Raw genomic sequence first — 21,171 nt, 5'->3', positions numbered from 1 at the left:
CAATCGTGGCCAAAAGTACCGTTTGTTTACTTTTTCTTTCCTTTCATACCTCGATTGTGATAAGGTTGGTCTCAATCGTGGCCAAAAGTTAAGAATACGACTACTTGATTTAATTAACATGTAAATAAAATTGGGAAAGAAAAATAGCACATTCATCCTATATTGACTTGAAATTCAACATGTATTATGGCTAAAGTTTCCTTAAAAACTTCAATTGGTTTTTAATGTAAGACGAAAATCATACCGAGCTAAAAAGCTAAAGTTGTTAGTTCGATTTATGCCTATAAACCTAATTGAAAATTGAAAATAAGATTTATATCTATCATGTACTCATGATATAAAATATAGATTTGAAACTAAAGAAATTTTACTTATATATATTTACTCGAGACGTTTTGTTTTGATAAAATCGTTTCGGAGATTTATAAAAATATTTCAAAAAGATATTGCCCGTATAGAAATATCATTTCTAACGATAATGATAACCTTAAAATATGTTAAACATTATTTTGCAAATTGAATTGTTGAAACATATGAAATATAGTCTTAACAAAAATTTATGTTTATGAAAAATGTCATTGTTTTTGAAAAAATGTTGCACAAAAAAAACGTTGCATTTCTGTTTATAAAAATGTTGCATAATATACATTACTTAAACATTAATAGCAACATGCATTTATACTTAAATAAATAGCATTCATTCTCATTTGTTGCATTCATTCGTACTTAAAATTAAAACGAATATGAAATATCTCCTTCCACACTTAATTTGGACCATGTCCTCATTGGTGCAAAAATTGATAAAACACGAAAAATAGTACGAAATTAAATCATACGAATTAGAATGAAAAAGATGGTAAGAAAAATTCAAACAAAATAATAAATTGTACCAAACATAAATAAAATTGTACCAAATGTAACATAATGTAATAATAACAACGAAAATGAGTTAAAGAAAGAAAGGATAAAACCTATCAAGGTGAACTCGGTGGTGATGGCGTAGGCTCAACGCCTTGGCGTCGGAAGAATGAGAGCAACCGGCGACGAGTAGACTTGTGCTCACGTCTCAAAGTAGTGATATTGGCATCCACCGTGTTTATCCTCGAACTCATTTCGGTATTGTTGGCAACGACTTCATCTAACCGTAAATGCATTTGACGGTTATTCTCGTTCATTTGTGTCAAAACACGTTGCCATCCAACCTGTTCTTCAATATTTGGGTCCTTATTTGCTTGCTCTTGGGCATTTGCATCAACATTCTCCTCCTCCTCTTCTTCATAAAATTCCTCATCATGTTCCTCATCATCTTCGTGGGCACCTAATCCTTGAGAACTTGAAGCTTCACCACCCAAAGTAGCAAAAATACGTCTTGTACGATCCTCGTATGATATAAATGCGGGTGGTCCCAATTTTTTCAACAAATGGGCTCTTTGAAGTGTCGTGATATCCAAGGAAGGCAAACCAACATGAGGCAAATTTTGATAATCTGCTAATTCACCCCGAGCACCCAAAACAATGTCGGTAATTAAATTACCCATTGGCACTTGCTTATTACGGGAAACGGAAGCTCGGACCAAATTAGTAAATATCATTCCAATACTATCGATGGTCAACTTCTTAAAAATACAATCTAACACAAACAAGTCACGAATTTGCATCTTTGAACTTTCAACCCGACCAAATAAAGAAAAGGATAAAAATTTGTGAAAGAAAAAGATACAATTATCCTTAATTAACTTACTAGACGTGTTCTTTGGATGAAAAACATCTAAGTCGGTTAAAGAGTGTCAAACCGTGTGTGCATCAAAAGTCTTTGGTTTTGAATAAAAGTTTTGAGTAGGAAAACCAAACCATTGTCCCATCGCTGCATACCCGACCTCAAAACGAACACCATTATTTCGAAAAGAAATAATACCACGGTTCTTGTTATAATTGAGAGTGACTAAAAACTCCACAATATGCGATTCACTACTAGGAAAACGCATGCTAGCAAATTTTGTCCAACCAAGAACGGTTAAAAATTCATCAATACGTTCGGTAAAAGAAAATTCGTTTACCGTTTCAATATCTATAAAAGGCATGTCGATGAACTCTATCTTGTGATGAGAAAAGTGGCGAAATTTTCAGCCCTCCGCCTCCGTCTCAATATCGAACGGTGCTCCATAATGAACTCGTAATCTATTGGCTTCAGTTGCTTTGGTTTTGTAAGCAACTCTCTTTTGTCTAGGCATTTTTGTGTGATTTTGGTGAAAGAGATGAAGAGATTTGAAAGAGATGAATGGTAGAGTAAAGATAATGGTGGTGGTTTAGGGAAGAAGAAGATAAATAGGGTAAAGATATATTGGGAAGGTGAGTGAATCTTGGTTTTAGGAAGAGTAAAAGATGATTGATTGGTGAAAATAGAGGTGATGTATATAGGTGTAAGTAGTAGGTATTGATTAGGATACATTAATAGGTATGTTATTTGAGTAGGAATAGGAATTAACTCAAAAATCAGTCCCAATCCCGTCACTCAGGTCGCGACAGCAAGCCTTACAGGGGACTTAATTCTCCTAAAAATTGGTTCTTTTGTTGCTTCAACTGAGATTTCAGAATCTCAACCGAGATTCCGAAACTGCTGGCTAAAATTGGATATTTTTGACAATATCAACATGATTAATTCAACTCCTCTTGTAATTAAGTGACATTAATGCTAAGTTTTAATTCCTGAAACTAAAAAACAAAACTGAAACATTAAATTGAAGGAAAACCAAAGGTTTTGCCTTAATAAATAAGAAATTAATGAAAGAATTAATGCACTTTATTAATCATAATGACCTATTAATTACTTATCAAACATATGTACACAAGAAATAAATCTATATACATGAACATCAAACATATGTACAGAATTTACAATCAAACATTATAAATTTAAACAGTACCCCTGTGAATTGGAATACGTCTTATTATGGCCCTTTCTAATTGTTCTGGAACAAAAACTTCTCTTTCTTTGAGAGAAAGAAATTGTGGACCGACACGAAAAACTCGTTTTACGATTCCCTCACTTTCCTAGAACTCATAATCAAGTATGGGAAAAGGCTCTTTATTAGTCCAAGGAACAGAAACTGATCCTTTGGTACCTAGGATTATTCCACATATGATATTCCTAAACCCTATTTTCCAATTCTTCGAACGTGAAGTGGCACCTAATCCCTCCATTAAAATCTTTGAGGAATTAACTATGTTGCCTTGGAAAATATCTCCTAACACATACAAATCTGTATCTTGGACGACACTGCTTCTGACTCGACCAAACAGACTATGACAGAGAAATTTGTGTACATACAGTATGGAGTTAGAATTTATTGATTTGTTGTAGGCAAGACTTGGATTGAATCTCCAAAATCTCGTCAACATTCTCCATATATCTGTAGAAGTCATATCCCTTCCAGGATGGTGTTGAGTAGTGTCCCGTGGTGGAAAACCAAACCAAGCATGAAGTTCAGGATATCCAAAAGTGAATATCTTACCCTCACAACGAAAATTGAGACGAACACGCCTCTTGTTGACGAAACGAATAGTAGACAGAAACTTTAATATCCAATTTCCAATAATAGGAAACATCATTGATGCAAACTTGGTCCATCCTAAGTTTGTCAGATAGTGATTCATATCATCGCTGATCCCGAGTTCATCATTCAGGAACTCATCCATATACAGCATTCCACAAAACTGTGCATATCTAAACCTCAAATATCGTCTTCCCTCATCTTCATTGTAGATGGGAAACCATGCTCCATAGCGTGAAGAGATATTAACACGCTTGCTACGAGCAGAAGTATTTTTCCTAGATTTTTCAGAGAGGTAGTCATGTTTGTGAATAAAATTGTGTCTGTAACTTTTAGAAATGAAGAAAGAAATTCAGAATTCTGAAAGATATGAAGTGAAATAAAAGAATTCTGAATCTACAGGAATATATAGGTTACTTAAGTGAAAAATTGTGTCTGTTGAAAATTAAAACATTTGATTATGGAGCTTTAGAGTTAGAAAATTCCAAAGGCGATTGATTTAAAGTTAACGGTAATCGATGCAAAATTTATGGAGCTTTAGAGTTAGAAAATTCCAAAGGCGATTGATTTAAGGTTAACGGTAATCGATGCAAAATTTATTACGAAGGATTTTTAACACGCTTGATTTAAGAGTTATAAAAGATATTAACACGCTTGCTACGAGCAGAAGTATTTTTCCTAGCATTTTTCAGAGAGGTAGTCATGTTTGTGAATAAAATTGTGTCTGTAACTTTTAGAAATGAAGAAAGAAATTCAGAATTCTGAAAGAGATGAAGTGAAATAAAAGAATTCTGAATCTACAGGAATATATAGGTTACTTAAGTGAAAAATTCCAAAGGCGATTGATTTAAGAGTTATAAAAGATATTAACACGCTTGCTACGAGCAGAAGTATTTTTCCTAGCATTTTTCAGAGAGGTAGTCATGTTTGTGAATAAAATTGTGTCTGTAACTTTTAGAAATGAAGAAAGAAATTCTGAATTCTGAAAGAGATGAAGTGAAATAAAAGAATTCTGAATCTACGGGAATATATAGGTTACTTAAGTGAAAAATTGTGTCTGTTGAAAATTAAAAGTTATGTCTGTTGAAAATGAAAAGTTGTGTCTAACTGATACCATTTGGACAAAACTGACTGAATATCTCAACTGAGATTTCGGTAATCTCTTACAGTTATTTCTAGTTTTAAAATACTGAAAATCTCAACTGAGATTTCTGGAATCTCTACTGAGAATTTCCTAATTCTAAAACATGGAGAATCTCAACTGAGATTTCTAGAATCTCCACAGAGATTTCTAAATATATATTTTCTCAAAAATACTTAATACTTTATGAAATATTTCAAAACATGACTAGATTAGAATTTTATTTTACAAAAACTTATTTGTACACAAATTCAAAAATAAAAAATAAATTAAACTAAAAATGAAAATAAAAATAGATTAATTTAAAAAGAAATAAAAATAAAAATTATGAACAAAAGATAAGAAAAATTAAAAATATGAAGACTAAATAAATTAATTTTCATAGAATTCGTCCACGAATTCAATTGCTTGAATTGGAGCTCCTTCGTAATAAATTTTGCATCGATTACCGTTAACCTTAAATCAATCGTCTTTGGAATTTTCTAACTCTAAAGCTCCATAATCAAATGTTTTAATAACCAATATATTTTTTAATAACCAATAATCAATCGCCTTTGGAATGCTTACCTGGAAATAATAGAACTGTATCCCCAACTTTGAAAATATGTATTTTTTTTTTGTTTTTGAGCGTTTTCTCAAATTAAGGATCTAGTGATTTCGGTTGAATGCCCGAATTTCTAGTTCTGTGCACGAACAAAAACTACGCACATTAACCGAAACTTTCAAAACTATACTAGAAATAGACAATTCCTTCCTGACGGATAAGATAATTTCATTGACTGTATTCTCCATTCCTACTTTCTGATATATCTGTCTGAGAAGAGTTGATCAGCTGTTTCTTAGAGAGATAAATGTAGGTGTTTTAAGGAAATGATATGAATAAAGAAAAAGAAATTATTTAGTTTTAACGTAGGATTTGAATAAAAAAATTTTACAAAGAGATATGATGTTTTGGTGAAGGGTTAAGTTTATAGAAAAGAGTTAAAGGTGTTTGGGAAGAGGTAAATTTTTCTAGAAAAACCATCTGTGACGTCTGACAAGCTTTTTCAAAAATTTCCTTTCCCTTCTGATGTATCTGCTAGCCGAATTTCTTTTCTGTAGACTTCTTCTGTGAATTTCATTAATAATCAAATCTCCAGTTTATCTTCTTTGAGAAACTTGGATTTTTTTTCTGTTAATCTGCAAACATCTAAATGCAAACGTTAAATAACAACAAGGATTTAGTCCTAGTGACCATCCTCAAATAAATAAAAAAACTATAAAATAAATAAATAAATATACTATAAACCAAGGTTCGGAATAAAACACAAAAAATATAATTTTTTGTTAAAAATTAGGCGTTCCCTGGCAACGGCGCCAAAAACTTGTTAAACAATATCCGCAAGTGCACGGTATACGCTTGTAGTAATAAAAGATATCGAACCCACAGGGAACGCTTTTTAACTAAAACTTATTTTAATTCAGTTTTATTCTCGACTTTTAGGTTTAACTTAAGAAAATCGTTTAATTAATTGTATTGGTTAGGATTAGGTAAGAATTATATGTTGAACGTTAGAGAACAATTCTGTCTTGAGATTTGATTACAAGACAGAAACTTTCGTGTTTAGAATAAAAAGTGTATAAAACTTATTTGCATTAAGCAAAAAAAGCAACTGTAACTTTGGTAAGATTATGAACATGTAATAATTCAAGAATTTATGCAATTAAATGGCTTTGAACCGTAGAAATCTCTCTGGATCGGAGCAGATTTCTACCTTAATCAAATTGGTATTTTATATCCGATAAGCCGCGCTAACGATCATATCATCCATAAAAACTAATTCTTTCAAGTGTTCAACAAAGTTTCCTTGTAAAAATAATTGTGTAAAACGTTTTAATGAAAACACCAGTTTATTACTTTGAAAATCATTTTGTCAGAATAACATCAAAATAACAACAGAAAGAATATATTGAATAAGATAAATGTATTATTAGTGAATTGTGAATCTTCACAAGTTAACAGAGAGGAAGAAACATGGATAGCATTTTGACGAAAACGTTGAGATCCGGGTTGTCAATCTTTCCCTCAAACTCCGTAGGTTTGTCAGACCCTTTTGCGCTTCAGCCGTTAGTTCTTCTCGCTGAATCTTCGGAATAGAGACCGCTAGGTCCACTACCAGAATGAGAACTTGTCTTTGAACAATCTTTAAAACTAAACTAATCACTACTGTGTTTATAACTAATCTAAGAACAACTTGTGTATAGCAAGTTTGCTTTTACAAAATTGAAAACTAATCTGACTCTTTTCTGAGTCAGAGTTTCTTCAACACAATATCTACTCTCTTTCCATAACAAACAACCCACATTGAATTTTGAAATGAATCACTTATTTATAATTAGTGAATGGTTGTGTTTGAAAGGTCATGTCCACTGATGAAGGGCCGCTTTTATCCAAACGAACAGACGCGTTTTTTGGATTTTTGACATGTGAAAGCTGTGCAGAATTCTTCGTTGTCTCAACTGAGATTTTGAGAATCTCAGTCGCGACACGAGGCATTAGAAAAGGCTGACAAAAGTCAAATTTCGGTGACTGAGATTAGCGTGTTGCGACTGAGATTTTGAGAATCTCAGTCGCGATAGGGATGTTTTCCCCCGTCTCTCGGTTGCTTCTTATCTCCTTGAATCGGTCTTCTGATTAACACGTATTTTTGGCACGTAACTTAGGTTTTTTCCTCGTTTTTGCTCTGTTTTAGCTCATATTTGGATTTAACCAAATAATTAAGTACCTTGCATTAAAGAAGTATATAAAGACGTAAAAGTACTCTAAATGAATATAATTAGCACGATTTCAATGTAAATTTAACGTATTTATATATGATATTTTAGGTATATTTTGGGCTTAACAAGTAATTAGAAACTCATTTAGAATTTATGATTTCAATTCATTTAGTATAATAAGTAAATGAAATCAAGGATTTCTTTAATCAATTCCATTATTAGTTTTCTATTTTAGGAAACATATTTTGTATATAAACTGTAAAAGGTTAAGTTAATAATCAATCAGTTTTTTATTTAATTCCTATTCTTTTCTTTTATTTCTTCATTTCAGCATTTCTGTTTCTTTTATCCTTGATTAATAGTTCCACAAAAAACCTTTTGATCAAGTGGTATCAGAGTATTAAATCTCGTTGTTGCTTGTGGTTTATGGTTTCAATTTGCAACCAAGTCAAGGTTTCAGACGAAAAACTTGTTGAACCATTAATTTCAGAAAAAGCTCTTCGATGAAAGAAAAAGCAACCAATGGCAGGAAAGAAGGAACATATGCTAAGATTGCAACATTGGCTCAACAAATAGAGCAAATGACATTGATGATGGCTAAGTTAGTAGAGACTCTTGCGAATAAATTAGAAGAAGAGAATCCAAAAGATTCTCATAAGAAGTCCTTTAAAAATACTAGAAACCCAAAGAAAAATGTAAGTTCTAGCGAAGAAGATTTTAAAGAGGACGAAGAATCTACGGAAGAAACTAGTGCAGAGGAAAATAAAGAAAAGGAATCGACTGCTGACAAAGATGGTACATCCAAAACTTTTTTGAGTGGTTTTAAAATCGATATCAAGATCAATATTTCTCCATATGATGGGGTCATTAATGCAGAGAAGTTCGATAATTGGATTGGTCAATTAGAGACTTATTATACTATTTATGAGTATAATAATCATCAAAGGATCAACTTTGCAACGTTAAAGTTGACCAAACATCCTTTAACATGGTGGAAAGCTTATAGCAAGCGTTATAACATAAAGACTATGACGTGGAAGAAGTTTAAAGCGAGCCATAAGAAAGCATTTTTACCCCGTAGGATTCCAGGAAGATGGTTGGTTCAAGTGGCAGCATATGAGGCAGAATTTTGGACAATTGGTACAAGAGTATGGAGTCTAGTTTCAAAATCAGGCTATGGTGCTGGACTTTATCGAGGGCTTGCAAGAATACATTCGTAAAGAGTTACGATTATTCAAAGTTGAAGACTTTGAAAAGGCATTAGAGCAACTTTAATGCAAAGTTATAAACTTTGTTACTTTGGACCTCCACATCATCAAAAATAACACCCTAAAGTTACATACCACTAGAGCATCTTATTACTTCAAATTTTAGTAGCCTCATTTGTCATAAAACACTTCATATTTACTAAATTAACATATAATTAATAAGTTTTTACCCAACAATATAATTAATTCAATACTAATTATTTATTTTTTTGTAGGGAATTCAATACTAATTATTAATACAACAAAAATATTTATCCAATACAATAATTAATTCAATATGCAATATTATTTTAATAAAATTAAATAAAAAAAATGATTATTATGAAATAAATTTAAATTAGTGTGTGACTAATTACATTTATTAAATGAAAAAAATACTCTTGGAATAAAATACTCTTGGCTGTATCTGGTGCCTGTAGCAGATGCAGCGGCCATGTGGAAACCTTGTGTCGTGCTTTGAGGGATTGCCCGAATAGTAGAAAGGTTTGGGAAGGGGTCCTTCCTCACCACATCCTTCCTTCCTTTATGGGGTTCTCTGATATTGACTGGTTCTCTAAAGGCGTTAATGGGAATTTGTTGGCCAGTATGGAGCACGGGGCTATTCTCTTCGCTATTATTTGTCACCAAATATGGAAATGGAGGAATGAAGAGTTATTTGCTGAGAAGACTGTCTTTATTCCTGACCTCCGGTTTTACTTCTCGAAAAAACTCTCTGTTATTACAAAGAGTTTTGAAGGAGAGCCCCTGGTTCACCCCTCCCTGGTTAAAGAGGTCCAGTTAGTTGGTTGGAGGAAGCCCAGGGAAGGGGTTTTCAAGTTGAATACGGATGGCTCCTGCCTTAGTAATGGCAGAATTGCTGCTGGTGGAGTTCTTCGGGATGCTGGTCTGGCTGGCTGGGTTTACCCATAACTTAGGTACGGGCTCCTCCTTTACTGCGGAGCTCTGGGGGATCTTGTCTGGCATTAAACTCGTCATTCGCATGGGTGTTAAAAGACTTTCGGTGGAGTCTGACAATTTGGAGGCTATCAACAAGATTTCGGATAGACAGGCTGTTTGTCTTAAGAGTCAGAATCTCATTAAAGCCATCTTGAGGCTTCGTCCTGCCTTCGATTCTCTTACCTTCTCCCATATTTATAGGGAGCAAAACCGCGTGGCGGATCGCTTGGCAGCTGTTGGGCATGGGGGGATGTTAGGTGTTTCTACCCTTTCCGTTCCTCCTTCTTTTCTGTTACCTTCTCTTCTTGAGGATAGGATTGGGGTCAGTCTTCCTAGACTGATCCCGGGTTAGGTTTTTGTTTGTTTGTTTTTTTTTCTTCCCTTCTTACCAAAAAAAAATTAATTGATTAAAATATGAGTTACATACGACAAAATAACATAATTTTTATGAGAATCATGCATTAAGGTCGGTGACTCCGAAATGTTGCCATATATGTTCAAATAGATCGAGTTTTAGATTCATATTAGTGACTCTACTACGGAGCTGTAAATCTCATGCGAGGTAAGCCGCAAAATCAAGAGCATGTCCTTATCGAAGGTCTTTCATACCGAGCGGTTCATACACTTCTACAGGATAAGTTCTGGAGTAGAGGTGTCGCTCATCTTCGACAATCATGTTATGCAGTATAATACAAGAGTAAATTTCATCAATGGTGTACAACATTTGCCTCATTTCACACTTTGGTGTACAATCTTCAATTTGTCTCATTAATATGTACGAACTTATAGGTGACCTACCACTTTAGTGTACAACAGGTAAAAATGACAGGTCAACGCGAAGTCAACGCGCCACCTCAGCAGTTTGACTGGTCAAAAAGTCAAAAATTGACCATTTAATGTAAATTTACTTTTATACCCTATTCTTTTTCCTTCCCCTTTTCCTTTCTCTCTAAAAATCCTCTATCTTATTTTTGCTGAAAACTATTTAATTCAAATAACAAAAATTATACTGTTTATTATTTATAGAAATATAAAGCGTTTCCACCACCATAGAAAATTTAGTGCCTTGCACCCAAGCCGCTGATAATACATAAGTTATGTGGAAATAGGCCCAGGTATATTATAAAGTTAGCTCTGCCATTTTCCAGATTTCTTATTCTATAAAACAAAATTGTAAGTTTGATTCTTGATTTGCTCATTTAGGAAGCTATTTATATAATTAAAATCATATGATAATTAATATTCAAGGGCTCTTCTAATGTGATTTTTTATTTATTTTAAATATACTTTAATTGCTATATATACAGTATTTCCTTAATTTCAAATCACTTCTTTTTACTAGATGATTCATCAGTGAATCAAATTTTTATCATAGATTTCCATGACTACAGAAAAGTTGTTAAGGTAAAGGAAGGTTTTTAAAGCATTAGAAGCAGTAGTAGGCCATCTCAACGTGTTTCCTCAACACTTGGATCTACTGAGTTCTAAAATAAATCCGAAAAACCTGGGGATTTTTTTTTGCTTCTGGGGATTTTTCCGACATGGTATTTCTATTGCCGTCTTGGATGAACAATAACAATCAATGAAAAAGAAAAAATAAAATTAAACATTTAGATGTAAGGAAAGTTAGAGAGAGAAAAAACATATACAGTAGAGAGAGAAAGAAAATGATGGAAGAAGATGAGATTTTATTAAATATAGGTTGAATCATTTGAACGAAACAGATTAGAGAGATAAGGAAATTGAGGGAGGAAGATGAAGGGGTAAAGTAATAAGGGGTATTTTAGACATTTTAATTTTAAGGGTCCCACATTTTTAAATGAGAGAGATGAAAAAATGATGATGTGGCGCGTTGACTGGTGTTGACCGGTCATTTTAACCGGACGTACACTAAAGTGGGAGGTCACCTATAAGTTCGTATATATTAGTGAGACAAATTGAAGGTTGTACACCAAAGTGTGAAATGGGGTAAAAGTTGTACACCATTGATGAAATTTACCCTATAATACAAGCTTATATAATATCATGCAATTTACTTTGGTCCCAAAACTTAGCTGGTCCATGAACAATTGCAAAGCGGGCTTGTAGTACCTCACATGCTCATCAACATCCTTTCTTGCACTCTCGCGCTTCTATTTGAAAGTGACTTTCTTAGGTTCAACCGTATGTGAAAAGCTTTTTACAAATGCAGCCTAGTCGTGATATATACCATCTGTCAAGTAGTATCTCATCTTGTACAATTTGTTGTTGATAGTGTATTGCTCTTCTAGGGCTACTCCTTGTAATTTGTCTCCAAACAAATGTGATTTGTTTAAGACATTAAGGTCGTTGTTCGACCTAGCAACACCAAAGAATGCATGCCAGATCTATAGATCTTGTGAAGCGACTGCTTCAAGCATGATTATAGGAACCTCATGATCGCCTTTAGTGTATTGTCTTTTCCACCCAACAAGACATTTTTTCCAAGCCCAGTGCATGCAATCAAGATTCCAAGCATCCGGGAACCCATGGGTTTCTTCGTGCATTTGAAATAAGAGATGGACATCAGCAGCATTAGACTTTCGCATATATACTACTCTAAACACCTCGATAATATCACGACAAATTTTTCAGGACATTCAAATGCTATACATTCAACAATTCTGATGTACTCATCTTCACGATCATCGGCTTCTCCATAGGCAAGCATGCAAAGTGCCGCTGTACATTTTTAAGTGGACTAAATCCTTTATTCTTTATTGCATCAACCTTCTATTGGAAATATACTATGTGATTCCCTAAGGCCTCCACAATACATAGGAACAACGGTCTACTTATTTGAAACCTTCTTCGAAAAAAGTTATCATTATATACGGGTTCATCAGCAAAGTAATCTTTATATAAATGTTCTGCACCTTCTTCACGTTTTCGATCCACATATTTTCTATGTCGAGGTGGTGCAGATGGTTCTTCTATTTGTTGCAAGAACTCGCGTTCCATTTGCTCATTTGTTTCGTCCCACATATTTCTAATAGCATATACTCTTGCTTGGTAAAAATTGTTACAGTCTAAATTTGACATTTTTTTTTGTAAAATGTTGTGATTCAAATCTGAAGGCATCTAAATGAATATATAGAAAAAATTTGGTTTTTAATTTAATTGAATGTAGTAAATATGTTGGTTGAATTTAATGTGTTTAGTTGAATGTGTTTAATATGTTTGGTTGAAATTAATGTGTTTATTTGACATAAACTTACCAACCAATGTGAATTTAATATGAATATATTTAATAAGTTGTTGGATGTGGTTAGTGAATGTATTTACTATGTTTGGGCGAATATAAATTAACAACTAAATTACCAACTAAAATTAATTAACAAAAACTTACTTGATAAAAAGACAAACTTACATACTCCCTCCGTCCCACAGATATAGGCATAAAAGTGTTTGCACACTGAACAAGAAAAGTTAGTTAATTGTATTGAAATAATATATTTTATTCTATTTTTCCTAATTTACAATTCTCCTTTTGAAACTATAAATATTCCTACATTAATACTACTACTACATATTGTTAATCCCAACCTAAACCTCATTTAAAAACACATTAAAACTCAATGTTAAACTCGAAATTACTTTTATTCAATAGTAAACAAAACATTTATTGCAATACATAGGTTTATGAGAAAAAAAACATCATGGAGTAACCTGGAGTAACTTGGAGCCAAAATCATGCAAGCTTATAAGTAATTAAATTTGCATTAAAAACACTATCTACAAATTACTCCTACGCCTGTAAGTTTTTTTGGTGGAATCGATTAGAAATGGAGAATTGCCGATTAACATTATTACGTGCGATTTGGAAATATTAAATGCGGCGAGAGCTTTTCTTAATGGACAACAAGAAGATGGAAAATGATGTGAATTTGAATCCTTTAGACTATTGTTAGGAGTTTTTATTTTGATTAATATTGTAGCCTTTCATATTAATGTAATGCATTTTTATTTAACTCTTGGCTAATGTCTGCATTTTTCATATAAACATGAACTAAAATACATTAAAGGACAAAAAAAGTTCATACTCCATTTAGAAAAATTACAAAAAAAAAATGTCAGTCTTCCATGAAGTAATTTGTTTCACTCAAACTTATTATTGGTCTCTAAGCCTCTAACACCAATCATCAAAAAAATTTGGGTAGAAGAATTGTAACATTTCTGAAATACCTTTTTGAATCTCTTGACATTTTGAAATATATCATTCTTGTGTTGGTGGGACATTCAAATCAAGCACTTATATTGGTGGAGCATTCAAATCAAACACTGGTTCTCCATATTCTTCTTTCACAAATGGACTTGAACCATTTTTGTATTGCTCTAAATCCATAAAAAGAATAAATTAAACTAACACTACTGTAGTGAGTGTATAACATATGCAATTTTTATATTGAAAGTGCATGCAATTTTTAGTATTGAAATTAAATGCATGTAATTAATGTTAGGTTAGATACTCAAGAATTTACATTTACACGAATTACATTTCAATGTGTTGGAAATGTAATATTTTTTATTATATCTAAACCACATGATTAAGGGTATATTAGTAAATTAATAAGTTAAAGTTGGTTATATGTCTATTTTATAGGACATCAAAAAGATGAATTTGTGTCTATATTCCTGGGACGAAGGGAGTACTAAATTACAAATATAATACTAAATTGCAAACATAATACTAAATTGCAAACATAATAAATTAACAACTAAATTACAAATAGAATAGAAATTACCATGAGTTTGAAAATCGGACCGGACCGATTGAACTGGTGCAACCGGAACTAGTGACCCTATAAGAACTAGGTGAAACCAGTGACCCGGGATCTACCCAGTTTCACGCCGGTTTTGGTTCAAAATTTTTTTTGCTGCTGTAGCATTTAAATGGGTGAGCTGCTGATCTTTTTTTTTTGGGTGTTCTTATTTATAAAAAAGTTTAGAATTTTAAGGACCAATTAATAATTTATCCCATTTAATTCTTTTTGGGAGACAAACTAAACAAAAATTTAAACGACTTCATTTCTCTTTCTTCTCCTTTTCGTTTTCTTCATTTCTTATTTCCTTCGTCTGATGGAACCTTAACCTGCGATTTGGGGTTTTTCTTTAGCTGTTGTGTCTTCCTCCTCCGGCGGGCGATTTCAGGACCAACCGCCATGGCGACAACGACACTCTATTTTTCCTGGTATTTTCTCTTTTTCCCTGATATTTCATTCTCTTTCCCGTTTTGTGAAGGCTTGATTTTTTTTTGTTCATTAATTTGTTTCTATTAAATGCTTTGTTTTTTATTTGTGAAGGCTTGATATTTGGATTGTTCATTAATTTGTTTATGTTAAATGCTTGATTTTTGTTTGTGAAGGCTTGATATTTGGTCTATTCATTATTTTGTTTCTGTTAAATGCTTGATTTTTGTTTGTGAATGCTTGATATTTGGTCTCTTTATTAATTTGTTTATGTTAAATGCTTGATTTTTGTTTCTGTTAAAATGTGAATGCTCGTGAGGGCTTGATTTTTGTTTATGTTTATTAGTTTGTCAATGTTATCAATGTTTATGTTCATTTAATCTATGTTACATTTTTTTACAGAAATGGAAACCAATGGATCAACACCAAACACTGAAGACCATTCTACTGATAGAACTAATCCTGCAGGGCCAAACATTAGGAAAAAGACAGATATAGGATGGAGATGTTGTATCGAAGGCACTAACACTGAGGGTAAAAAAGTTCTGATATGTTGTTTCTGCCTGAAGAAAATAACTGGGGGTGGTATTAACAGGATGAAACTACATCTTTCAAACAGAGAAGGCAATGTTGAACCGTGCCAAAAAGTTCATGTGGATGTCAAGTTCTTAATAGATGGTTCCTTGAAAGAAAATGTGCAGAAAGCAAAAGGAAAAAGGGCTTGATTAATATAGAAGAGGTAAGAGAACAGAATTCTACAATTCCAGCAGCATAAAAGATTTATGTGCTGCATCCTCCAAGGGAAATAGAAAAGCTTCAGATATTAGCACTTTTTTCAAAGCTGGAAAGCAAGATTCCACACAACCTTATATCAAGGCATGTATGAAAAGCAAAGAAAGGTGACACGACACATATATGGCAATTGCATTATGGTTTTATGATGCTTGCATGCGAATGAATGCACTGATTCACCATTTTTTTAGGCTGCTTTGGGCAAGGTAGAAAGCATAGGCCATGGATACAAAGCTCCTACTTATCATGCTTTGTGTTTCGCTTTATTGAAAGATGCAAGAACACAAGTTAGATTGATTGTTGATTCTTTTCGGCAACATTGGATTGAGTTTAGATGCACAATTATGAGTGATGGATGGACTAATACGAGACAAAGACCGCTGATTAATTTCTTAGTGTATTGTCCAGAAGGCATTTCTTTCATCAAGTCGGTTGATGCTTCAGTTATCACAAATGCAGACACCTTGTCTAATCTTTTCAGAGAGATTGTTGAGATTGTTGGTCCAGAGAATTTCGTGCATATGGTGACAGACAATGGTGCTAATTATAAAGCTGCAGGAAGGAAACTCTCGGAAAGGTATTCTACTATTAAGTGGTCTCTATGTGTTGTTCATTGTTTGAATTTGGTGATTAAAGATATTGCTGAGATGCCAAAGGTAAAAGATATTGCTACTTTAGCTTTAAAATCGCTATTTTTGTTTACAATCATAAATGGAATTTGAATTGGTTAAGAAAAAGAGCTAGTTGGACAGAGATAGTTCGTCCTGGAGCTACCCGCTTTGTTACAACATTTATTGCATTGAAGAGCTTACATGATCATAAGAATCACTTGCAGGCATTAGTGGTATGTGATGACTTCAAAAAAATTCTTAAGATGTCAAAAGGTAAAGATGTTAAACAAATTGTTTTGGATGAAAGATTTTGAAACAATAGTTTGATTCTTGTTAGAGTGATGACACCTTTGATACGTCTTCTGCGAATTTGTGATTCTGATGAAACACCGGCAATAGGGTACGCGTATGAAGGTATGCATAGGGCTCGTATTGGCATAAAAGAATTATTCAAAGGGAAGAAGCAGTTGTACAAGCCTTACACCACATTTATAAAAAATCATTGGGACGAAATGTTATGCCATAGTATTCATGTTATTGTATATTGGCTTAATCCGGCTTTTCAGTATGACAAAAAAAGTGTCAAAAGCCTGAATTATGAAAGCATTTTTGGATATGGTTGACAATTCAAAGCCTTTACAACAAGCAAAAATTGGTTCAAGAGAATGTCATTTATTAATATTTTTATTTTTATGAATTGTTAGATAAGCTTGTCAAACTTATTTGTGATTCTTATCTTGTGTGATATAACTAGAATAGAAATTATTATAACTTTGTATTTCATTCATTTAAATTATTAATGTTGTTAGGTCCAAATTCAAGAAGAGGTCGTATGATCCAGTTGATTATGAGTCAATTAACAAAACCGAGTTTTGGATAGTGGAAGAAGAACAAGAAAGAGAACTTAACATTGATGAATTGGAAAATATGATTGATGAATATCCGAGCATTAATGAAGAACCGGTTTCTATTCCTTTTGAAGGTTTGCTTTTAAATATTAAATATAAGCTATTACTTCTAAGTAAGTTTTATCTTGATTTTGTTATATTGATTTTGTTAATTTAGTGAATGAAGATGAGTCGACAGGGGCGGAGCCAAAACCAAAAGTTCAGAGGGGCTGGCAGCACAAGGATTGTGTAAATTTTTTTTTTATCATTCCACGGGTTAAAACGACATTTTTTATTTGAACAATAATATTTACCATAATATTAAATCAATCTATAACACAATAAATTATTTCTCTAAATTAATTCAATATATAGAAAAAAAATACTTTATAATCATAATCTATCTATAAATAATAATTTATAGAGCAAAGTACATAAAATAATAATTGTGTTTCTCCTATTTTGCAAATAAAGATATATGATTTGTTTTTTTTTTTCAAAACAAAATATTTAAAATTATATTGATAAATTCTGATGACAATCAAGAGCATTTTTTAATTTTTTGAAATTACATTTTATATATTGACAAAACACAGACCTCAAAATCAAATTTAACTGTGTAAAATGTACTGTTAAATTAGTAAAAAAGGTAAAAAATCCTCAATATGATTTATTGTTTTAATTTAGGGAGTTGTTCTTTGGAGGTTGTGTTTAATCGATATATAAGAATACTTTTTTTTAAGATAAACATATCGTTGGCTTTAATCAGAATTTAACTGTGCAATCTTTGTTTTATAAATAAAACATACCACATACCTATATTTGTAAACTTTTAAATCGCATACTTCTATTTACAAATTTAGCAAAGTACAGACATTTTTTTTTATATTTTTCCTAATTTATGATCATAATCTTTATAACATAGTATTTCCTCATTTTCATTTCGTTTAATTTTTAAATAAGAACTAGAAAGATACCATTGCTTCGCTTCGGGAAAGAAATAACGTATTAATTTTTATTAAATTGATTTGTATTTTAACCACTTGAACCACGTGGTTGGTAGTAGTATAGTTATGTTTCTAGGTACAATAGATATATAATAACTAAAAATACAAAAGTTTTCTACACTGAACGCCTACTTAACCAAATCAATATCCGAACTTAAAAACCTGACAGTCCAAAAATTAAAAACAGCTAGCTCAAAAATTAAATTATGTAAATAATTTTGTTCTTGGTTGAAGGATTGAGCTGGGTTGAGAAAACTTTTAAAGTAGAAATTTTTCATAAGTTTAGAAAGCCCGAAGTAGTAATAATAATAAAAAATTCCAATTCGAGTTATAAACTTATGATAAAATTAAGGAGCGTATTTATGTAAAAGTAAATTATTAATATTAGTAGTAGTGTTCATTGGATATTGCATAACCAAATAAATGAAATTGGTTATTCATGTTTATACTCTGACTTATTAAATGTAAGTCTTAGAATGCTTAGAATTTTCACTTTAAAATTTTAGTAAGTTTGGATCTAATAGTAAATATTCAAAAATAAGATAAAAGCTTAGAATGCGTAACGGTATGATTACTGAACTTTACACTTTTTAACATCGGTAGTCACTCAATTTTAACTAACTCCTCAAAATGACGGTTAACGATCTCAAAATGAAAATATTCAAGAATTGAAGTTGTTTAGAATGAAATTTACCATCAAATCACATTTTTTTTAGCTTTCTCTTTCTAAAAATTTAGTTTCTCTCCTAACAAAACAACACCTAAATGACATAAAAACAAAATCTTTTAAGAGCTGAAGTTCCTTTGAATATCATTAACTCTTCGATTTATTTATTTTGAGACCGTCAACAGTCGTTTTGAGGTGTTGAGTAGCCACCAGTGTTAAAAACTGTAAAGTTCGGTGGTCATACAGTTAAGAATTGAAGTTCAGTGGTCACAATATTAAAATGATAAAGTTCAGTGGCCATGGATGTAATTAACCCTCTTGCAAAGCAAAAAAACACCGTCGTTTTCTTGTAGGTGGGTGGAGATGCATGTCAAATTAAATGGAACGGTGAGATGAGAATAAATTTAAAAAAAATTGGGCAAAATTGGAAAGTGAATTGAAGGGTATTATAGGAAAAAATTGAAAAAAAATTGGAAGTGGCACTGTTCATGCCTTCCACTTTTATAAGTATAATATATAACTAGAAGACACCCTCGCTTCGCTTCGGTTAAAAAACTTACTTTATGTATTTAATAAATTTAAAAATAAATTATAAAATAATAAATTTACATTTTAACGAAATAAAATTGGCAATTATTTTATCAACAAAAAGGAGTATAAAAAAAATTATTCAAGGAATGTAAAAGATTTAGAACATAATATATTTTTAGTTGTATAATATAAATTTCTCATATTTTATCCAAGTATAATAAAGTGATGATTTTTATGTCTATCCAATGGTATTTTTTGTAACTTGTAGATTTATACCATTATTTAAAGTTAAGTCTATTTTAGTGCAATTTTGTACATATAGTCTAAATTGATACTTCCCCCAAAACTATAGACCTATTTTGGTACGATATCCCTAAATTAAACGTTTTGATAGAATCGATATTTAGCCAAATGTACGAAATTATAAATTTAACATTAATGTTTTCAATTAAGATTAATTTTAGCTATATCTTATTGAAATTTTTTAAAAAAAAGCTAGATATAATATTAATGTTGTAATACATGCTTTTCAATTATTAATCTTTTTTCGTAAATATTCCAGTTCTCAACTTTTTTTCTATAAAACTAAACAAAGAACACTAATCTTCTTTCGCATGTATTGCCATTTTTTCAGTTTTTTCTATTGCCAAAGCAATTTCTTATAAACTGTTCATTTGTGTTATCCCTCAAGAAACGCAAAAACACAATTGCTGCTTTGAAATATTCAATGAATGTAGAACTATGTTCATGTTTATGATGTTCATGTTTATAATAAATGCAAGAGGTTCATATTCATCACTACTAATTAGATATAATTTGTCCTACCAAAAAAAATTAGATATAATTTGTTTGGTTAAATTAACATGTGCACTATTCTATACCTATCATCATCATACTATTATTCTTTTCTTCCAGTTTATTTTATTTTCTTATACCAACTAAATTAAGCAGCTGCATACAATTTGCTTGCATTTAGCTATTTTACATCTCTCATTTTGCTTGAATTGTGATTAATTTGGTATAGACCCATTGACTAATTAAGCATACAACATTATCCATTTTGACCAAGACTATACCCATAACTAAACTACTTTCGTGCAAATATGTTAATAACTAATTAATCTTGAAGGCTTCACATATATAGGGACCTAATTCCACAAATTAACTTGAGTTGCTATTTCTATTCATCACCAATCTAATCTGAAATGCAATTATAAGTAAAAAAAACAATAGCATGTGATTCAGTTCAAAAGCAACATAATGAGAAGAATAGAGAACCATAGAATCATGCATATGAACTTTAAAAAGTGCAAAACAATAAAAAGTCAAAGCACCAAATTAGCAAGTTGCAAGAAAAATCAAAACCTTCAATGGTGAAGTGTCAGCTTCCAGTCATCTTAAAAAATATTGTCTTTTTTTCTTCTGATCTATTTACGGAGTCAAAGGCATTTCCTTTTTCTCTTCCTAACTAACTAAAATAAAAAAAAATTCCATATTTTATAACCTTGTTGACTAAATTCCCAATATATATTCATCCAAATTCAAAAACATCAAAACATCTTACCTAATATTATCCATCACATGATTTTACAGATATAAATCAAACTTTCATCATATTTTTCGGGCAGCCTTGCCTCTTTGTGATGTAAGCACATTTTAACACACATTTAGCATGTAACACATGAATACTCAATTTGCCGCAGCAATGGTTCAAATGCTAATCCATGACCATTTCCTTTCTAAAACAGAGGAAATAATGATTGAAAGAGAAAATGGGAACAACATGAAATGAGATATAGAGCTTTCTTACCAAGTT

The sequence above is a fragment of the Euphorbia lathyris genome, chromosome 2, assembly GCF_963576675.1.
Source record: "Euphorbia lathyris chromosome 2, ddEupLath1.1, whole genome shotgun sequence".
NCBI classification, from domain to species: domain Eukaryota; kingdom Viridiplantae; phylum Streptophyta; class Magnoliopsida; order Malpighiales; family Euphorbiaceae; genus Euphorbia; species Euphorbia lathyris.
The sequence above is the reverse complement of the archived record's forward strand: the minus strand, read 5'-3'. Positions refer to the sequence as shown.